Consider the following 13,109-nt stretch of genomic DNA (forward strand, 5'->3'; position numbering starts at 1 on the left):
AGAAGATAAGGTAGGAAAAAAACCACTCAATCAGAGAAGTGAAAAGAAAAAGCACTTTAAAAGCATGAGGACAGTCTAAGGGAGCTTTGGGACAACAGGAAGCGGAACAACATTTGCATCATAGGGATGCCAGAGGGGGAGGAAAGAGAGCAAGGGATCGAGAACTTGGTGGAGGAAATAATGAGAGAAAACTTCCCTATGCTGGCGAGGGAGAAAGCCACACAAGTTCAGGAAGCACAGAGGGTTCCTAACAACAGGGACCAAAAGAGACCCACTCCAAGACACATCATAATTAAAATGGCAAATGTCAAAGACAAAGAGAAAATATTAAGGGCTGCAAGAGAGAGACAAGCAGTGACCTACAAGGAAACCCCCATACGGCCAACAGCAGACTTCTCAACAGAAACTCTTCAGGCCAGAAGGGAGTGGCATGAAGTTCTCAAAGTAATGAAAAACAAGAACCTGCAACCAAGACTGCTTTATCCAGCAAGGCTATCATTTAAAATTGAAGGTGAAATAAAGAGCTTCTCAGACAAAAAAAGGCTAAAGGAGTTCAGTACCACCAAATCAGCAATGCAAGAAATGCTAAAAGAACTACTTTAAGAAAAAGAAGAAATGCTGAGAGAAAGATACATCAGCATAAAGGGGGAAAGTGGCATTAAGTAAGTATATATTAGTAGTAACCTTAAATGTAAACAGAATAAATGCTCTAATCAAAAGACATAGGGTAGTTGAATGGATAAGAAAACAGGACCCAAATATACGCTGCCTGCAAGAGACCCACCTGAGAGCAAAAGATTCACACAGGCTAAAAGTGAAGGGGTGGGAAAAAATATTCCATGCAAATGGAAATGAAAGAAAAACTGGAGTAGCAATACTTATTTCCAACAAAATAGACTTAGAAATAAAGACCATAACAAGAGACAAAGATAGTCACTACATAATACTTAAAGGATCAATCCAACAGGAGGAAATAATCCTTATAAATATATATGCACCTAATATAGGAGCATCTAAATATATAAAAAATTTCTTGGTGGACTTTAAGGGGGAGATTGACAGCAACACAGTCATTGTGGGGGCTTTAACACCCCACTATCATCATCGGACAAATCATCAAAACAAAAAACAGGGAAACAGACCTTAAATGAATCACTAGATCTAATGGATTGCATTGACATTTATAGAACATTTCATCCCAAAGCAGCAGAATACACATTCTTCTCAAGTGCACATGGAACATTTTCAAAAATACACCACATGTTAGGGCACAAGGCAAGTCTCTACAAATTCAAGAAGATTGAAATCATATCAAGCATCTTCTAGGATCACAATGCCATGAAACTAGAAGTCAACCACTATAAAAAACCCTCAAAAATATTCGAACACATGGGGGCTAAATAGCATGTTATTAAACAATGAATGGGTTACCAATGAGATCAAGGAAGAAATCAAACACTTCATGGAAAAAATGAAAATGAACAGACAACCCAAAATCTATGGGACACAGTGAAAGCAGTCCTGAAAGGAAAACTCATAGCATTACAGGCCTATCTCAAGAAACAAGAAAAAGCTCTAATGAACCATCTACCACAACAACTAAAAGAACTAGAACGAGAGCAAAAAGAAAAGCCCTGAGGAAATAGAAGGAAGGAAATAATAAAGACCATAGCAGAAATTAATGATATAGAGACTAAAAACATAATACAAAAAATCAATGAAACAAAGAACTGGTTCCTTGAAAAGATAAATAAGATTGATGCACCTTTTGCCAGATTCACTAAGAAACAAAGAGAGGGGACCCAATAAATAAAATCAGAAATGAAACAAACAATATAACAACCGACCCAAAAGAAATACAAAGGATCATAAGAAAATACTACAAGCAAGTATATGCCAACAAACTGGACAACCTGGGTGAAATGGATAAATTCCTAGAAGCATACCACCTTCCAAAGCTGAATCAAGAAGAGGCAGAAAACATGAATAGGCCGATAACAACTAATGAAATTAAAGCAGTAATCAAAAAACTCCCAGAAAACAAAAGTCCTGTACCGGATGGATTTACAGGTGAGTTTTACCAAACATACAAAGAAGAATTAACACCTATTCTCCTCAAACTATTCCAGAAAATTCAAGAGGAAGGAAAGCTCCTAAACTTTTTTTATGAGGCCAGCATCATCCTAATCCCAAAGCCAGATACACTACAAAGAAACAAAATTACAGGCCAATATCCCTGTTGAACATAGATGCTAAAATCCTCAACAAAATACTAGGCAAACCAGATCCAGCAATACATTAAAAAGATCATACACCACGACCAAGTGGAATTTATTCCAGGGGTGCAAGGCTGGTATAACATCCACAAATCAATAAACGTGATACATCACATAAACAAAATGGACAAAAATCATATGATCATATCAATAGATGCAGAAAAAGCACTTGACAAAATCCAGCACCCATTTCTGATAAAAACTCTCAGCAAAGTGGGAATAGAGGGATCACACCTCAACATATCAAAGGCCATATATGACAAACCTATAACCGACATCATACTCAATAGGCAAAAACTAAAAGTGTTTCCCCTACAAACAGGAACAAGACAGGATGTCTGCTTTCACCACTCTTATCAATATAGTACTGGAAGTCCTGCCATAACGATCAGACAGGAAGAAAAAAGAAAAGACATCCAAATTGGAAAAGAGGAAGTAAAACTGTCATTATTTGCACATGACATGATATTGTACATAGAAAACCCTAAAGACTCCATCCAAGTACTACTAGATTTGGTAAATGAATTCGGCAAGGTAGCTGGATACAAAATTAACATCTGGAAATTGATATCATTTTTATACACCAACAATGAACTCCAAGAAAGAGAAACTAAAAAAAAACAATATCATTTACCATTGCAACTAAAAAAATAAGATACCTAGGAATAATCTTAACCAAGGATGTAAAAGACTTGTACTCGGAAAACTACAGGACACTGAAAAAAGAAATAGAGGAAGATATAAACAAGTGGAAGAATATACCATCTTCATGGATTGGAAGAATTAATATCATTAAAATGTCCATACTATCCAAAGCAATTTGTAGATTCAATGCAATTCCTATTAAAATACCCACAGCACATTTCACAGAGCTAGAACAAATATTCCAGAAATTTATATGGAACCAAATAAGACCCCAAATAGCCACAGCCATCTTGAGAAAGAAGAACAGACTGGGAGGGATCACTTTACTAGATATCAAAATGTACTGCAAAGCCATTGTAATCAAAACAGCCTGGTATTGGTACAACAGACATATAGACCAATGGGACAGAAGAGAGACCCCAGAAATAGACCCACACCTTTATGGTCAGTTAATATCTGACAAAGGAGGCAAAAGCATACCATGAAGTAAAGACAGTCTCTTCAATAAATGGTGCTGGGAAAATTGGACAGATACATGCAAAAAAAAAAATGAAACTAGACCACCAACTTTCACCATATACAGAAGTAAATTCAAAATGGATAAAAGACTTAAATGTAAGTTGTGAAACCATAAAAATCCTGGAAGAAAACATAGGCAGTAAAGTCACAGACATCTCATGTAGTGGAATTTTCACTGATACATCTCCTAGGGCAAGAGAAACAATAGAAAAAATAAACAAATGGGACTATATCAAACTAAAAAGCTTCTGCACAGCAAAATAAATCAGCCTCAAAATACAAAGGAACCCCACAGTATGGGAGAACATATTTGCCAAGGATGTATCTGATAAGCGGCTAATTTCCAAAGCATAAAAAGAACACATACAACTCAACATGAGGAAGACAAAGAATCCAATTAAAAAATGGGCAAAGGACATGAATAGACACTTCTCCGAAGAGGACATACAGATGGCCAAGAGACATAGGAAAACATGCTCAATGTTGCTAATCATCAGAGAAATGCAAATTAAAACCACAATGAGGTATCACTTCACACCTGTCAGAATGGCACCATCAACAAATCAACAAATGACATGTGCTAGTGAGGGTGTGGAGAAAGGGGAGCCCTGGTACACTACTGGTGGGAATGCAGACTGGTGCAGCCACTGTGGAAAGCAGTATGGATGTTCCTCAAAACATTAAAAATGAGCCCGGCCAGGCGTGGCTCAGTGGTGGAACATCAACCTAGGATCCAGGAGATAGAGGTTTGATTCTCAGTCACAGCACATGCCCGGACTGCAGGCTCCATCCCCAGCAGTCAGGGGTGTGCAGGAGGCAGCTGATCAATGACGACTCTCTCATCATTGATGTTTCTATCTCTCTCTGAAATCAATATATATTTAAAAAAAGAAAAGAAAAGAAAAGAAACTCAAGTAGATACTGTTTCTAAAAAAAAAAAAAAATTAAAAATAAAACTGGCTTTTGACCCAGTGATCCCACTTCTAGGAATAAATCCTAAGAATCCCGAAACACTAATCAGGAAGAATATATGCACCCCTATGTTCATAGCAGCACAGTTTACAATAGCTAAGACCTGGAAACAGCCCGATTGCCCATCAGTAGATGAGTGGATGAAAAAGCTGTGGGACATTCACACCATGGAATACTACGCAGCTGTAAAGAGGAAGGATCTCGTACCCTTTGGGACAGTATTGAGGGACCTGGAGAGCATTATGCTGAGTGAAATAAACCAGGCAGAGAAAGACGAACATCACATGATCTCACTTATATGTGGAATCTAAAGAACTTAATAAACTGATGAACAGAATAGACTCAGTGACATGGAAGCATGGATCAGACAGACGAATGTCAGAGGGATGGAGGAGGGCGGGTGGGAGGAGGGGGAGAGAGTAACCAAAGAATTTATATGGGTATATGCACAACCCAAGGACACGGACAATGGCGGGGAGAGGGGCTGGGGGGGGCGGGGTGGAGGGGGTCAATGGGGAGAAAAAGGGACATCTGTAATATTTTTAACAAGAAAAAAAGAAAGAAAATAAACAAAAAAACAAAGCACAGACCTGCTGGGCCCCACCTCCAGAGTTTCTGATTTAGTATGCCTGGGGCTTGAAAATTTGTATTTCTAGAAATGACGAGACTTTGATGAAAGAAACTGAGTAAGACACAAGTACATGCAGAAATACCCCGTGTTCAGAGAACAGAAGAATTAATAGTTAAAAAGTCCATGCTACCCCATGGACTATAGATTCAATGCAATTCCTATCAAGATTCCAGCGATGGTTTTCACAGAAACAGAGGAAACAGTTCCAAAATTCCCATGGAGCCACAAAACACCCCAAATAGCCAAAGCAACCTTGAAAAAGAAGAAGAAAGCTGGAGGCATCATGCTCCCTGACTTCAAATTATATCACTAAGATAAACAGTATGATATTGGCCTAAAAACAGAAACACGGGCCAGTGGAGTGCGGCACTTCAAACTCACGCTAATTGTTGACGTGCGGCTGGATGAGTCATCGTGGAGAAAACTACTCACGTAGCCAGCGCTGGAAGACCCCTTCACGTCCTCTTACAGTCACTAGCGGTGTAATCCCACCCTGACTGTAAAGAAGTCCCCGAATATCCATCCCTTTTTGGAGCCATGTCCTTTGCTGTGTAATTTTATGATGCGCTCCATTTTGGTTGAAGAGATGTGTCCCACCATCTGACTCTTGCATATCCATGTGGCTCACTTGTTGGGAAATGTGATTTCTTGTTTAGGTCAAAGTTTATTTAGCAATGTGTTATTTAGTTTCCAAATATATAAATTCTTTGATATTTTTTATAATCAATTTTGTTGATTATGTTGGAGAATATGATCTTTATGATGTTATTTAGCTTAATGTAGCTTTCTTTGCGGTCTTATTTGTGGGATATTTTTGTAAATTTTTGGTGTATGCTCAAAGAGTGCTTACTCTCTGTTGAGTATACACAAATATCCTCATATAAATCTCTCTCTCTCTCTCTCTCTCTCTCTCTCTCTAATAGCTTAAGCTTATTCAATACAAGGTCAGATCTTCAGTATGTGGTTATTAATCAAGAGTTAAAATTGGGTGAAAGATCTCCAAATACTATTGTTGACTTCACTATTTTTCTCCAAAGTACTGTCATTTGTTGTTATTAAAATTTGGAAGGTGAAAATTGTAGGTGCCAATAGGTTCTTGTAGCTCAATTATTTCTTTTACCAGTGTATAATCCATCTCTTTGTTAATTATTATATGTTTTGCCACAAATTCTTTTTTTTGGTCACATATTAAGATTGCTACTTCAGCTTTCTTTTAGCTTATATTTGCCTAGTATGGCACTTCATTATTTTAATTTTTTCATATATTTTTATATCAAGCATGTCTCTGTCTTAAAGACAACATTATTATTTGATCTTTCTCATCTGAGTGCCAAAGTCTTTATTTAGTAAGTTTAATCCATTTACATTTATTGTTATTAAAATTATATTTGGACTTATTTCTACTCTTATTTTACATTTTCTCTTTACTAATTTTAATTAGATAAATAAGGTTTTTTCATTTGGCTTAAAATGTACTCATTTTATTTTTATTCTTATGCAATTAACCCATGTCCATGATTATCTTTATTGATTTTTGAAACATCTATAATTATAGCTTACTCTTTAACAAGGCAAGTGCTCTCAGATTCCTTGGCTTTCTCTCCACTGAGCCCTGGCCATCCCCTCCCTAATCATGGTGATTATCTAAAATTTATGGAAATTATGAAATACATTTTGTCTTTGTCTGTCTCTCCCCCAGCCTAATTTCTTTTAAGTCAATTACAAAGTTATAAGTTAATTGATAATTCTTACCTCTCATATCATTTCCAACATCCTTCTGGATTTGTTTCTTTTTTTATCTGAGTTCTTCCTCCAAGAGTGTTTTCAAACTGTGTCTTTGTGTGGCAAACATTCTGAGGGCCTCTGTGCTTGAGAGTATTCTTGTCATACTCCTATATTTAAATAGCAGTGTAAATGGATATAAAATTCTAGGTTCAGAGTTCTTTTCCTTCACTATTTAAAGTTTTTTTTTTTTTTTATATCAGTGTTATAGTTGAGAAGTTGTCACAACACTGATTTTTCTGGGTTTATGTAAAAAACGTTCATTTGGGTTTTCTAAAGATTTTTTGCCCTGAAAGACAAGTGATTTCTTCTGGCTGTCTGATCCAAAGGACACATAGAGAAAATGTTCACAAAAAATCAAAATTATAAACAGTCTACCTAGCAAGTTGACTTTTAGGAACTTATTCAGAAATTTTTGTGCAAGAAAGTAAAAAAATATGTGTAAAAAGTCAGTTGCAGTTGATTTTTGGTCTTATCAAAGGTCTGGAAAGATTACATTTTACCTTTATCAGGAATTATATGTAAAAATTATGATTGATCCATGTGATCAATGGTGACTTCTAGAAGCAAGGAGGCCATTTTTTATGTGTTTGCAAGAAAGATGTCTACTATGTATTGTTGAATTAAAAAAACAGTTTAGAAGAATAGATAGTTACTTTTTTTGGTTAAAAAACTATAGGCACATAACATTTCTATGCATTTACATATGCACTGTAAAAAGGCTTCAAATATCAGGCAGATGAAGGAAATGGTATCTTGTCTCAGAAATACTCAGCCTTTCATAAACAATAGTTTCAAAGCTCTGTCCACATATTTGTAAAATCTTATTATAAATCATTAACAAAATTCTAGTCTTTTGTAGTTGGAAAGGAGCAGAAAGGACTTTGCTCTCTCCCACACGCCTGCTCTGCAGATATTCTCATCTCAGACTAGGAGGACAGGGGCTTCACATGAAGGGATCATAGAACATGCCTAAGGAAGGCTGAAGGAAGCGAGATCTGGCAGAGATGGGAAAGACAGCTGGACGCAGGCAGCTATTCAGCTGGGTCCTTGGGACACTGATTGGTGCCAAGTGCCAAAGGCACTTTGGGTGCTGAGGTTACACCTGAGTGTGAGAAAAACTTCTTGGAAGATACCCTGCCTTACTCCATGGCTCTAGGGACCCTGGCCCGAAACACCTTCCCCATGTGGGGCCTCAGGTTTGTCCTGGGAGGGGTACAGTCTGATAAGATCAAGCAGATTTCAGGCCCCCCTGGAAACCTTGTGTGAACTGACAGAAAGATATTAACCCCTCCATAGGCAGTTCCCCATCCCAGCTCTATTCCTTATTTTTTGATTCTGGTTACCTGGCAACATGTGGAACAGGATCAAAAGTAGAGTGAGGGTCAGGAGCAAGAATTTCATGGCCTTGGAGAGGACTGTGGCAGATCCAGGAGCACAGAACATTCTGAAATTGGGGCTCTGGGCTCAGGTTTTTATTTACTTCCGTGGGGTGGGGTTCAGGGGGTGGGTCATGGGCAATGAAACAAAGAGAGGTCTAAAAGAACATTAATCCTTTGACCAGTAGCATTCATTGATTACTTACCACTCAAAGCCCTGTGCTTGGTACTCTGAGGGGGGGCAGAAGAGTAGAAGAGCAGGTTAAAAGGTCGTGGAAATACAGAGAGAGGATCACGCACTAGGAAGCCTCCCCAGTCCCCTGTCCCACCCCGCTCCTGGGAGTCCCGCAGTCTGTCTGCTCACCGCCCCTCCCCCTCCAGCCTAGGCCTCAGCACACCTCCCTGGGACCAACTGCAAACTTCTTGTGGGCAGAAACTCTCTCTTTACTGTGGATCCAGGGTCAGGAGCTTAAATTAAGAAACTAACATTTTAATGAAGTGAATAAAGACATTTTTATACAATACGTAGCATCCTGGGGACTCTTAGCGTCAGGATCTTTGGAACCTTCAAGTAGGCTCAACTTCTTTATTTTGTAGATGGAACGCTGAGGTCAAGAGACAAGGGGACGCTTCACGTCCTGGGTGGCGTGGAGCAGGAGGATGTGAGACTTCATCAGGCTACTTAGAACAGCACTGCATGCAATTTAAAACTTATGAATTGTTCACTTCTAGAACTTTCCATTTAATATTTCAGACCACAGTTGACCAGGGTAACTGAAACCTGGGAAAGCAAGACCACAGATAAGGGGAGGCTACTGTGATGATTTTTTCTGTCAGTGAATTGGATTCCTTGATATGATCTGGGACAATGTCCCCTATTATATTAAGCTTTTTTACTCTCCTAATCAAATTCCAATATTCTTACTTAATTTCTACTTCCATGAACTGTGAAATACTCAGATAATTGTATTAAAATTCCTTAAGTGTGATTAAACTTTTAATCAAATTCTTCTCATATTAGATTTTACCTTATAAATTAATTTTGTTGCTTTTGTATGATGCATCAATGTTTATGACTAGCACAGATTCTCTGTAGATTGTGCCATTTACTTTTACATAATATTTCACTTTGTCTTGCCCTTGAATTCCACTTTAACCTTTGTGTTAACATAGAAATTATATACAATAATTGCCTATACAAATAATTGTCTATAAAAATTATTGGACCGCACTTCCAACCTCCAGAATTGCAGATGAGAAGTCTGATACTAGTTGGATTCTCTTTGCTTTGTTGGTACCTTGTAGCCTTTGCCTGGAAGCTTCCGACATTGCCTTTCTACCCTGGAAAAGCAGGTTAATTTGTTTTACCAGTTTATGCCAAGACATGTGTTTTCTCTCATGCATATGCCTGGGACTTGGCAAACTTTTTCAATATAGAAATTCACGTATTTCTTCAGTGCTGAGAAAATGTCTCCTATTCTGTCTCTGTAACTTCCACGAGCTCCCCTTTTGAGCTCATTGTTTGGAGAGGCACCATGGAAGTGCTCTTCAGAATACTTTTCCTACTTGGAGTGTGTAGCAGACGACTTCCCACGGGAGCAAGCGGAAAGGGCAGGAAGCATTCCCGCGGGTGACAATTTTCATTTCATCGTATTTCATTTTGCGTTGTGAAATACCTCTCCCGTGCCATCAGGTAGAGCGCCAGTTTAGCTCTCCTTGTCACTGTCCTTTGCTTACTTCGATACAACTTTAACACAATTTTTAACTGGCCATATTGCTTTGAGCTCTAGAGGTATTTTTTTGTGCTTCATTTTTATTTCCTTGAAGGTCTTCATTATGTCAAAAAATTAAATTTTATGAGAATGCAGTAGGAGTAAACTGTTTTCGTCTGCACAGCATGTCCCTTTGGGGAACTGCCTCCATTGGTGGACCCGCTAATCACAAGACCATACCCCGGTGACTGCTGGTGAGAGCACAGGGGCTGTAACGGGTGAATCGATCTTCTGTGAGTAAACACTGAGACTGGAGGTCACATGTGCTCAGCCTAGAGGGACTGAGAAGCAAAGCTGTGGCCTTCCCAGCTCCAGAGAGGGTGATGTGTTCTCTTGCCTTGTCTCATATGGTACGGAATTCCTCAAATATAAGTCAGTGCAGATCTGGGGGCATCTGAAGCAGATGAATGACCACTACTGCCCTTCAGGTAACATGTCAGGGCCATTCAGACCCAAGCCTGTCTGAGCTGGAGATTTGGGCCCTAATGAGAATGATATACGTGCTGTGAGGGACTCATCCTTGAAAAGAGAGAATGTCCTCTGTGCTGTGCAGAAGCTTTTTAGTTTGAGGTAGTCCCGCTTATTTATCCCACTGCTTTTGTTGCCTGTGCTTTTGGTAGCAATTCCAAAAAAATACTGCCAACACTAACGTCGAGAAGTCCTCCGCTCTGTTTTCTTCTCGGAGTAGCTGTCACCCCCTCCGGCCTTCACTGCCTGGATTCAGGAGAGAAGGACATTCGCGGGTCAGCCCTCCCGGGGCCTTTTCTGTGGGTGCCCCCACCCACGCCTTCGTGCCCCCTTGGAGGGGAGAGAGCCCGAGGCCTGCGTGCCCTCCCTGCTTCTCAAGGCCAGGCTGAGTGCTGAGTGCCCCTTGTTTTCCCAGGGCAGCTCCCTGACGTGTTCAAGGTCAGGGCCTCCGCTCAGTCCAGCCGGGGCGAGCGGCTGCCTGCACGTGCTCACCTGCCGCCTGCAGAGGCTTGCTCGTGCCCTCTTTGGGGGACACCCGAGACGCTGGCTATGGGGGGGCGAAATGCGGGCGGGGCACGGGAGCTAGCTGGGTGGGCTTGCAGGTGGCGTTCTGCCTGAGCTTCAGAGCAGGCCTGCTGGTGGAGCCGGTGAGGTTGGAACCCATGGCCCTCTGTTGGGTTCTGCACCCCGTGGGGCCAGCCTCACCCCTGTTCTTTGCTCTTAGCTGTCATCAGAGCAACCAGCTGTGCGGATCCCCTCGGCGTTCTGGGTGGGGCGAGAGACGAGTGGGCCTTTGGGGTGGTGCCCTGCGCAGCTGGGGCTGCTGGGCCCTCACCGGGCTCTCCCTCTCCCCAGGGAGAACCTGGGCCGTTCTGGGGAAGGGGTGATGCAGGTCATTTAAAGCTGTTCTTTTTACTCTTTTCACTATTCTCCACAATTAGCCTCTGTTTTCACTTATCCTAGGAAATTTTGGTTGCTCCCAGGTTTTGACAATTATGGATAAAGCTGCTATAAATCTTTTGCATGCAGATTTTGGTGTGGACATAATTTTCAGATTAGTGTCTAAAAATATGAGTGCAGCTGCTAAGCTGTATATATAGTAAAACTATTGATCTTTTTTAAGTTTCATCCTTACCCGAGGGTACGTTTATTGATTTGAGAGAGAGAGAGAGAGAGAGAGAGAGAGAGAGAGAGAAACATCGATGGGTTGCCTCCCTACGCGCCTCAAGCGGGGATCAAACCCACAACCTTTTGGTGTGCAGGACAACGCTCTCACCAACTGCGCACCCGACCAGGGCAAGACTTTATCATAAGTAACTGCCACACTGTTCCAAAGTGCCGGTACCATCTTTTATTCCCAATGAGGATGCTCTGCTTCCTCATCAGCATTTGGTATTGTCATCTTTTTAAGATTGTAGCCATTCTACCAGGTGTATGGAGGTATCTCATTATGGGTTTGGAACTCAGAAGTGTTTTAGATCATAATTCAGTTGAAAAGTGTTTGCTCTTCTGCTTTGGGCCTCTCCTGCACATGTTCAGCTTGGGGATGAGCGGAGGGCTCGTGCCCATTCATATACAGTCTTGGTTTATCGTCTCGTCCAAATCTCTGCTCTGCCGGATTTCCCCTTACACTGTCGGGGTCCCCAGGGGATGGTCTTCTGGCTAGAAAGGTAGGTTTCTAGCCACACGCCCGCACAGTTACGTGCCACTCAGGCCGCCTCTGGGGCAGAGCGGTCAGAGGGAAATATAACGGAGCTTCCCGTCACCCTTACTGGGCCACACGAACCCTGTCATCGTCATTTGTCCAGAAAGAAGAGCTTGTAAAACTCAGATGTTTAGGTGCATGTACTTTTATTAGCGCAACTGCACTGCAGCTCCACAGCCGGGCCTGTCCTCAGGGCAGAGCAGGAAAAGAAAAAGACACAGAGTGACCATACCCGACTCACATGCACATTCTCTGGCTCTCAGACACCCACTTTTCTGCTTCCCTGGTCAGAAAGACAGGTTCCCCCCATGGTTTTGCAGCCTGTACCTGCTGCTCAAAAGTTGGGAGATAAAAGGGAGAAAAATCCATGAGAAAAATCACCCAGTTATAGGTTATTCCTTAGATTCTGGTTCCTATCTCCAATTCACCTGCTATGTTTAACTTTTTACTTCCTTTAGGTAGTTGCTTCTGGTATTTTTTCTAGGGTTGTAAGTTTTAATCAGTGGAAGAGATGGGCTGTAGTGGACTCACTTCAACTTGGTTAGTACCTAAAGACTCTCCATCCTCAAACTGTCATCACTCTGGCCAGTGGGTGCCCTTCAAGCTGATTCCTTTTCATTTGACCCCATTAAAATTTATAAGCTCTCTTCCTAATACTTAAAATGACAATTCTGTTTTATTAATAATATAAATACTATATGTATACTATATGTATATTTTTTGTTCTACAGGAAAGAGACTAAAGGTATTTTCTTATTTTCCACATGAATGGAAGAAATAAGTACCACAATGAGTTTTCTGGTTCTTATTTCAACAAAGTTCTGAGAGGCTTTAATCCCTTAAATTAGTAACTGATGCCATGCAATACATTCACTAAACCAACAGAGAGTATGAAGCTGAGAACAATGAGATGTCGAAAGAAAGGAAAGATTTATTTTCTTTGGGGTCTTTAAAAGAGTT

The sequence above is a fragment of the Miniopterus natalensis genome, chromosome 7, assembly GCF_054644295.1.
Source record: "Miniopterus natalensis isolate mMinNat1 chromosome 7, mMinNat1.hap1, whole genome shotgun sequence".
NCBI lineage: Eukaryota > Metazoa > Chordata > Mammalia > Chiroptera > Miniopteridae > Miniopterus > Miniopterus natalensis.